A 9,709-nucleotide genomic window follows, 5' to 3' on the forward strand; every position below is an offset into this window, starting at 1 on the left:
AGCTAGGACCTGGAACCAACTTCCAAGAGAAGTGGTGCTGGCTCCTACCCTGGGGGTCTTTAAGAGGAGGCTAGATGTACACCTTGCTGGGGTCGTTTGACCCCAGTACTTTTTCCTGCCATGGCAGGGGGTCGGACTTGATGATCTGCTCAGGTCTCTTCCAACCCTACCAACTATGAAACTATGAAACTTTCGGTACCCTCTTCCTTCCCCTCTGTGCTCTGTGGCACTTCCCTTTCCCTGCCCTCCTGGCCATGCCCTCACTCTCTCTATTTACACTTCTGGGCACAGGGAAACTCTCCCATCATTTCTTCTGTCCCAGCTGCTCCTGCTCCACTCCAGCTGGGGTGGTGGGGAGCATCCAGGAACAGCAGCTGAGGCAGGCAGGTTTCCCCTCCCTGTGCTTGCTCCTGGGCTATTGGGATACATCTAGGGGGACAGGGCATGGAGGGAGAACCTGCCTACATCTCCAACCAGGCCCAATTCCCCATGCAGCCCCAATGGAGTGGGGCAGGAATGGCTCTGGAGCCTCTTGCCTTCACGTCAGCCAGGGATAACATCAGCGGTATGCAGGGGAGGGGGTAAGGGAAAGGAGAGGGGAGGTTCTGCTGAAGAAAGGGGGCAAATGGGGGGTGCCAAGAGGAGTGGATTCTTACCTGCTTCAGGGACTTGAACAAGTCCCTGGTTACCGCTCCTACACTGTGGTACAAAAAGCGGGGTACGACTATGGCACTGCACTCCAGATTTGCCTCCCCCCGGTGAACCTGTAAGGGTCCTGATTATTTTGTTTGTATGACTGCTTAGTGGAGCTTTTTCTTGGCAACTCATTGCCAGAGTGAGAAGAGGAGCTCAAGGTAGATCCCTGTATTTTATTAAATTCATTCTCCTTTCTCATGAAAATGCCTTAAGTATGTCTGTTAGCTGTTTGAATACAAATCCCTCACCCTCTCCAGATGTAATTGGAGATCTTCTCTGCCTTAGACACCATTGCTGACCCACTGGGCTACTATAGGACTTCTACCTGGAACAGTCTTGACAGTCACATTCAGTCTTCCCTTCCCTTGACAGTCACATTCAGTTCAGCTTTGAGGAACTACTTAGTTATAAGCCTGGCTGTTTGCCAAATAGCACGAGGTTTCAAAGATTTCATATGTGGTTGTAAGGTCTGATAGTGAAAGAACAAAGCTTAACATAAAATATCATAATATAAAATTCATGGTTATTCTGGATAGTACCACTATGTGTGTATACCGCTGAGGTGTCATGAAAATCAGCAAAGCCACTTCCTTTTCTATAAAAACACAAGGACCTATCCTGGAAACACTGTTCACCAGTGTACTGCAAGCCATTCTACTCATTCCTTTGGGATGATCTGCAAAACTTGCTGTTGCTATTCCTGTTCTGAGCTATATAAAACTCCCAAACAGACAATTACAAAAACTTTCATACCACACTATAGCATCCTGTATCATATATATGAGATCTATCTTTTGAGTTAAACACATACAGTAGTGTAAGCTTTAACTTTGATTTCCAGGCCCTTGTTCTTTGTGTCAGCAGTGTAATATTACTTAATTATAGCTTTTTGTGTTGAATTTACTTAGCATTTCTCTTTTATTTTACAGAAAGGAAAAGGACGATCAGTATTGGGTATGAAAATAGAACGTGACTCTGGTTCCAGTCTCTTTGGCAAATGCTATATAACAAGGCAGTATTTTTACATGCATCTCACAGACCTGTGAGATTGAAATGAATACTTCAGAGTCATTCTGATCTCTCAGATAAATACATAATTAGGCAGCATAAAATAATAATATGTAAAACATACCCCAGAGACAAGAGCGGATCTATATAATTAGAGAGATCCTTTAAAATGTATTAAATAAATTATGAAATAGAATAGCTTCCAAAGTAAAGGCAGTACAGTATTTGTAGTTTTTATTATACTTTAAAAAGACAGATTTAAGAATTGGGGTTATGGTAAGCTTATGTTATATTTAGACATCTTGCTATTCGGTACAAATTGAAGTAAAATTAAGAGTTGATTCTAGTGTATATTACCTAGCTTTTAAGGTCAGCTGTATCAGTTCTTTCTCATGGTTTTTGTACATATGAGGGTGGTTAACCACTGGAACAGATTATCAAGAAGTTATAAAAACTGCACAATTAGGAGTTTTTAAATGAAGATTAGACAAACATTTCTGTGTGGTGGTTTTGACAGATTTGATCCTGCCATAAGCAGTGCTTGGACTAGATTATTTCCTGAGGTCCCTTCCAGCCTCCCCGTCCCCCCTTTTTTCAATATGTGCATGTACCTGTGAGGCATGTGCATATACTGGGGGTCTGATTTTGTTCTACTAATATCCTGCTGGGGCCCAACTGAGTTGAGTGTTCAGTGCACTAAGGCTTCTGCTTTTGTAGCACTCACTAATTTTATCTGAAAGACTGAGTCACAAAAAAGCAGTGAGCAGGAGGACTCACCCTCCTTTTATATTAATTGTTTTCTAGAGACATGAATAGGATGAAACCTAGCTGGCACCTAAATCTACTTATATGCCTAATTGGTGGAACAGAAGCTGGCCTTTAGCATTCAAAGGTCTAAACATAATTCATAAACATATTTAAGAATGAGTAAGCAGGTAAAGGAAGGTAATTAAAAAGAAAATAAGACCAGTAAGATCATATCAGTCATTGTTTTTATGGGATGTAAAATATAGGTACATATTTTTTACCATCACATATGGAATATTTGTTTGCCCATTTTTTTCTCCATTTTTAAGCTCTATAACACAAATTGTTTCAAATAATGGAAGTAGTGTATTGTGGCCATAGGTCACAACACAGTGCTCAGTAGTGTTGACTGACTTTGTTATGCCAGTTTTAAGCGCCAGTCTTGAGATATTCCTGACCACCAGTAGGCCAATTAATTGCAACTGGAGAGTTGAAGATTATGCACTGCCCATCCTATACCCCATACTGGGCACATCTACATAAGACTCTTACTGCATATTAGCTCAATAACACTGCGCAGTAACGTGGTGGTTAAAAACCATGCTAATAGCCTGCTGTGCAGTGTTATTAGGCTATTGTGCAGTAAGCATCACAAAAAAACTGTGCACCAGAGCTAACTAGAGTTACTGCACATTTAGTTAGTACTTTACTAAGCTAGAAGTAAACTAAATTGCAGTACCTAAGGTGCATTAATGAATGTATAGAAGTGCCCACTGACTCTGTGTGTGTGTGTAGGGGGGGGCGATGACACATTCTACCTGCAGAGCAGGGCATAGGACTAGGGCCTTAGATTCAGATCCTCATTTAAATGAGAATTTGGCACCTACATACCTTTTTTGGATCTGGATTTGAAGAGCCTGAAGCTCACACTTCTGAACTGATCCATGTTCCAGTTCACCATCTATACTCCTTTGCACATATATAATCTTAGTGACGTGAATAACATTGCATGGATCTGAGTGACTGAAAAATGTTGCCCGACATTCATATCCTTGGGGCACAGGAAGCTGTAAATCACACCTCTTTGCAACAGCCAATTCTCCTGCACTGGAAATAGTGTTGGCTTTTGAGAGAGAGGAGGTGTTGTTACAGTTGATGTCCTCTCTGTGCTTTCACCTGAGGGCAGCTCTCAGCATTGCTAGAGTACTATAGGAGTTTTTCTGCTGCGAGCTGCTGGGGGAAGAAGCAATGAGCCACATGCTCTCTGACCTACATACCTCTCCCTCCTTGCTGGACAGCTCCATGCCTCTTTCATTTGGCTTTGACCTGTAGAAGTCCTCAATTTTTCCAAGTATATTTGATGTGGGGGCTACTTTGCATTGCTGTAAATTAGTTTTGCTGTGGACTGTCCAAGAAGAGAGCCCTCTGCAAGGATATACCCTTGTATAAATCCCAGTTCAAATGGGCGCAATTCAATACTGGCAGATACATGGATTAAACAAGCGGTTATTGCCATTTTCCATCTTCATCTTAAAGCATTCTTGGAATTCACATTTGAGCATGATCTTGAAACTTTACCTTGAAGTGGAGTGCTTATATAAGTAAAGGTTGTAGAAACTGGAACAATATTATTTATTTATTTTGGAGAATGACTTCTGAAGGAAAAGAGAGAACATGCTTGGAGGGACTCTTACCTCTACAGAAATATGGCCCCCTCCCTTCCCCAGTGATGGCATCCTGTAGAGGGAAGCTCTTAATTTGGCTGCCTTTTCCCTTAGTGCTCTGATCATGAATACAGGATTTATTTCCAGCACCTCTAATTATCCATTTATACTTTACAAACCACTTTCAGAATGGCTTTTTACACAGGCACCCACATAGATTTTTGAACATTTCTGGGAAAATGTCCCAGAACTGTTCAAAAATATATGTGGGTGATTTAGACCACGGTTCTCGTGATGGTGCATGCAAAATAATTTGCCTGATGCAATGCACAAGATAGTGATAGCATGGCAATGCACAGGCACACTGTAACTTGTATTTAAAATGTCATCATCCAGTACAATTGTCCTTCATGGTTAAGATTGCCATCTTACTTTCAAAGGAGAGGCTGATGAGGGAGGCTGTGAGCCTGTGACATGGCCATGCACTTCCTGAACTCTGTATGTTCAGGATAATAATATACTTCTGGTTATTTTGAAATAAATGAGACACAGAAGTGAGATTAATGATATGTCCAGTCTAAACGCAATCACTAAAATTAGCAGAAGCAAGCAATATAATGTAAGAGATAAAAGTCTTTTATTTTTTTTCCCCTGGCGCTCCTGTATTCAATTGAATGGTTTGGGTAATGAATAATGCTAGGCCTGTTAATGAGCAGAAGAATGTTTAAACAGGGAGAGAGTGCTCTTAGCTTATTACTGCAGACTCTTTACAGATGAATCCTCTTTGGGGTTAAATGCTATGTCTGTGTCTTTAAGCCTTCTTGACCAGACATTTATATATACTGCTGTAGGTCAGGGGGCTTTTTAAAAAAATATAAAAATTACCTGAAGAGAAGAGCACCAAAAAGCCCAGATGAATACAAGACACAATGAAGACCTCAGACTTAAGAAAAATGTAGCTTTATTTTGCCCCCCCCCCTTTCTTTTATTATAACCACATATACCTGACATAGGTATGGTATTGATCCACCTACTGGTGCGGTAGCTGCCTTTTTGTTCATACAGTGGTTGTGTTCCCCTCCAGCTGCATGTCAGTTCATCAAAATCAATTCCCTTTTGATTTTTTGCAACAGCAGAGATGGGTCAGCTAACAAATGACAGAGCCCTATTCATGACAAAGCGTTTGTTGCATTACAAGTACAATTTTGCAGGAATTTAACAAAAAAAGAAGCACAAGAACACAATTTTCCTGCATCATTTACTATCTCACATGATTCATCAAACTCCTTGAATGTCACATAATACAGTATTTAGGCTGTCTTCAGAATAGACCAATCACCTTCTTAAAGAGAAATACACAAGCTCCAAACGAAAGCAGTTTTTTCAGTGTTCTGAAGAAATATATGTACTCCAGTTTGCTATCACATTTACGCTTTAATGTCATCCTCTAACAAGCTGACTTTGCTAATATTTTAACCTTCCAGAGTGACCTTATTGTGCACAGTATTACTTTACATTTCCTTTCATCTTTTAACATAAATTATATAGGATGGTCAAGAGCAAATGGAGACTCACTGACTGTAATAATGCCTTAATTGTGCAACTATAGCCTGATAAATACTAAGCAATTACATATGTCTCTATGAAAGCTGGATTGACCACAAAGCTCATATAGAAAATGGAAAGAAATACTGAAATGAGTTTTAGTAAAGCTGCACAGGAGCAAATTTTTGCATTCTTACTAGCTGAATACATCTCAGAAGTCATGTCTACATGTGCATTAATGTGCAGTGGTTAGGACCTGTAATAATGCCTGTAGCAGCACTGGTTACAGCATGTTTAGTTTAGTACCTGTAATAACAGGTACTAACTAAATAAGCAGTAACAGAGACTACTGTGTAGTAGCACTGGTGCACACATTTTAGGTGATGCTATTGTGTAGTAGACTAGTTTTACTGTGCTTTAGTGCATTAGCATGCGTTTTTCCTGCCACGCTAATGCGGAGTAGAATTAGTCTACTGTGATCAAAGCATCTCATGTAGACACGGCCTCAGGTACTTCCATTGAAATTAGTAGGGCCATTTAAGGACTAAGATGAACCTTTAATGAGTAAAGGTATTAGATTTGGGGTTAAATGCAAGGGCAATCTCTTTTTTAAGATTTGTATGTGTAAGTGAACCAAACAGGATATATTTTCAGAAGGCACAGTTTTTAAAGCCCAAATTAAGCCTGAATTAGCTTGAATAAAAGCTTGCATGAAAAACACTAGATTTCTGCATACACACACACATGTGCATGGGTATATATGAATGTAGAAGTAATATATATATTACTCTAATATATATCGATATATATAAAATATGTATTGTCTAACATGCACACGTGTTTGTGTGTGTGCGTGCACATGTTAGAGGATTCACAAACCTGTATGTACAAATTCAATCTAAATACACATGTTCTCATTTTTGTTTAGCCACCAACTTCAGCGGAAAAAGTTTCTACCATTTTAGGGCAAGATCCTTGGCACTAGGCCTGCTTTTCACTGCAGCAGTGATGACAAAGGTGTTTTAATGAGGCACATGGGAATTCTCCCTGTGGAAACTCTGGCTAGCATGGAACTGGTGTAGTTGCCTTTAGGCATCCCTTTTTCAGCACTCTTGAGTATACAGGAAGCTTAAGCAATAAAGTGGTCTTGCATTCTGGTGTTTCAGAGAGGTGCCTAGTGATGTCTGTAGGATGGTAGGAGTTGGCTGAAGGTCGACAACCTTCAAGCTGTGCTAAGCTGCACCAAGGACCATATTGACACCCCAGTTGCATCTTAGGGCTGGCATTGCACAACGGTGATCTGTCTCTTAGGCTGCATCCAGACGAGAGTGGCTGTGTGGTACAGCTGTTCTTCATGCTGTAAGAGAGCAGCGTGGGTTTTTTGTTTTGATCCCTGGCTATCTAGGCGTAAAAAACACCTGTACCAAAAAAAAAGTGGAGCAGTATGGGGCAGCACATGCCACTCAAAACAAGAGCCCAGCCACCCAGAGCCATGCTGTAGCTGCTGGTGAGCCTACACACAGAAGGACTGCTGCTGCTGCAGCCCCAGGAGCCCCCCAGTACCTCAGGTAAGGCTGTTGGGGCCAGCCCAGTGCTGGCCCCAGCCTCCCTTACCCCATCTGGGGTAAGTTGCCATGTGCCAGAGGGCACATGGCACAGGCATTCCTTGCAGACAACTAGCAGCTGCACAAGGTGTCGTGCTGCTAATTGTCCCTGGGGAACCAAACATCCACGGTCGTGTGGATGTGGCCTTAGAATCCAGTTAATGGCCTCTCTGAAAATCTGTTCTATGATAACGTGTTTGTCTTTCTCTTCTGCACATGATGAGTTTTGGACACGGAGGTCTTGAGGAGCTACAGGATTAATTTAGCTAGGAGAAGGACTTTAAAACATTCAGTATCAATAAAAGCGTACAAGAATAATTTGTACGTTTTCCCTTTTAAATGAATGCATCTTCCTGTGTCCTTGTGGGTGTGCATCTTGCCCTCCACCTTCTAGCTCTGCATACGCTTTTTGAAAGTCTTTTCTCTTAGCTCAGAGGTTGAGCCTGAGAATGTAAAGTGGCCCGCAGAGCTTGTGTCAGTCTTTTCCCAATAACTACACAGAGAGGACAAAGCTGATCAACTCTAGTTTTTATTCCTAGAGAACTCAAAAGAGACGCCATTTCTGTTTGTCAATCAAAGAGAATAAAGGTGCAACAATTAAGCATTATTCTTACATGCACATACAATTGCATTTAGAATGATGATGTACGTATGGAAGGAGAGTTGGCTTTCAGTAGGTTACCAGTGTAACTCATGGAGTTAGAAAGTTTAGACAGCTGTGTTTTAGCTGCTTGGCCATGGCAGCTCTGCTCCTTAACAAAGCAGCAGGCATGTCCATTTTATATTTTATCAGACACAACATGTATTATCCTCCCTGCAGCTCCAAAACTGTATTAGATGTGGTTTTGCAAAAGTTTTATGCAGTAAATGTGTTTCTACACATATGCATACTTACATGTCTGAACTGTAGGCGCATTTATAGCAATTCCCACGCCTCTTTTGGGTTTGAAAGCCCACGCTCACTTGAGCCTGAAACTGATTTTCTGCACAGAAATAAACTCATTGAAACAGGCCCAGGCAAGGCTATCATTATTTTTCATAGTATTGTCACATTTGATTAACAGCTGAGGTATGTTAATGTCAACACTAGTCAAAATGGTGTGGTTCAAACTCACTTATTTTGAGCAAAATGAGGAATGATAGCAAAATGTTTGAGAACTGCTGTTCTAGGGGATGGTGCAGTGCCTTCACTGAAGTCTTGATCCTGCCCCCCTGAAGTTATTGAGAGTGATGCCATTGTCACCAGAGGGGCCATATTCATGGTCCTCTAACATGCCTAGGAGCAGTATCTCATGAAAGGTCTTTCTGAGGCAGTTTGGGTCTGCATGCCCTCTTACGTATGACTGTGTGTAATGATCCTGTATCTGGAGGAATTTCATTTATGGTTGATATATTCTGTGTCCCCATTTCATTCTTCTCTGAAATATCCACTGATGTTTGTATCATGCTGAGAACCAGTACCAAATGTCAGGTTGATCAAACATTTTGCGAAGTTCTTCTTACTTTCTATTAACCCATATGTGTAATTTATCTTGGAGCGTCTCTGGTGTGGAGATGCTGTTGGCCTATCTGGGATTTTTCTGTCCCAAATTTTGCCTTTGGGGATATACTGTAAATAAAAGGTAGGTTAAAAGGAAAAGGGTATGCTAGTGGTGAGGGCAGCTAAAGTGCATCAGCCTAGTATCAGCAGTGGTTTATAAGAGGGTCTCATAAAAGGCAGCTCTGTGTCATGTTTTGTGCACTCTTATTTCCTTTGATATCAGCAGGGGAATTTTCTCTGCGAGACCCATTCCCATCTTACTTTTCTGCTTTCACATCCCTGCTGCTTTGGGCTTTCTCCTTTCAGTTTGCTATGTGTTATGTATTTTTCAACCTCCTTACTTGATGATTGTAGGAAATTTGACACTTTCCTTAAAAGAGAGGGCAAAACTGGTGTGGAAATTCTTCAAAGGGTGGTTTGTAGCTCATATCCATCGAAAGGAATTCTTTCTTTCATTTGAAGGCCAAGATGATAATGAAGGTGAAACTTTTATAAAAGACCACCAAATGCTAAAGAAAAATAATTGAAAATGGGAACTTATTGTTGATAGTTTCTATTCTACCATATGTTTAATACATACACACACACACACACACACACACACACACACACACACACACATATATACATGCACACACACACACACACACACACATATACATGCACACACACACATATGTATAAAAAACCTTATGAAATATATTGAATTATATATAATATCATATAAACCTCTTCCCCCAGTGTTGTACCATTCAATTAAAAAACAAGTTTTGAAAGGCAAATATATTTAAAATTAAAATCTCTGTCCTCTGCAGTATCTTGCAAGTACCCCTGTTTAGTAAGAAATAAACTTATCCTACACTTCACAGAGCAGACACTAAGGAACCAGTTAAACATTTATATAG

Source organism: Gavialis gangeticus, unplaced genomic scaffold (genome assembly GCF_001723915.1).
Source record: "Gavialis gangeticus isolate Ggan-Ray unplaced genomic scaffold, GavGan_comp1, whole genome shotgun sequence".
NCBI lineage: Eukaryota > Metazoa > Chordata > Crocodylia > Gavialidae > Gavialis > Gavialis gangeticus.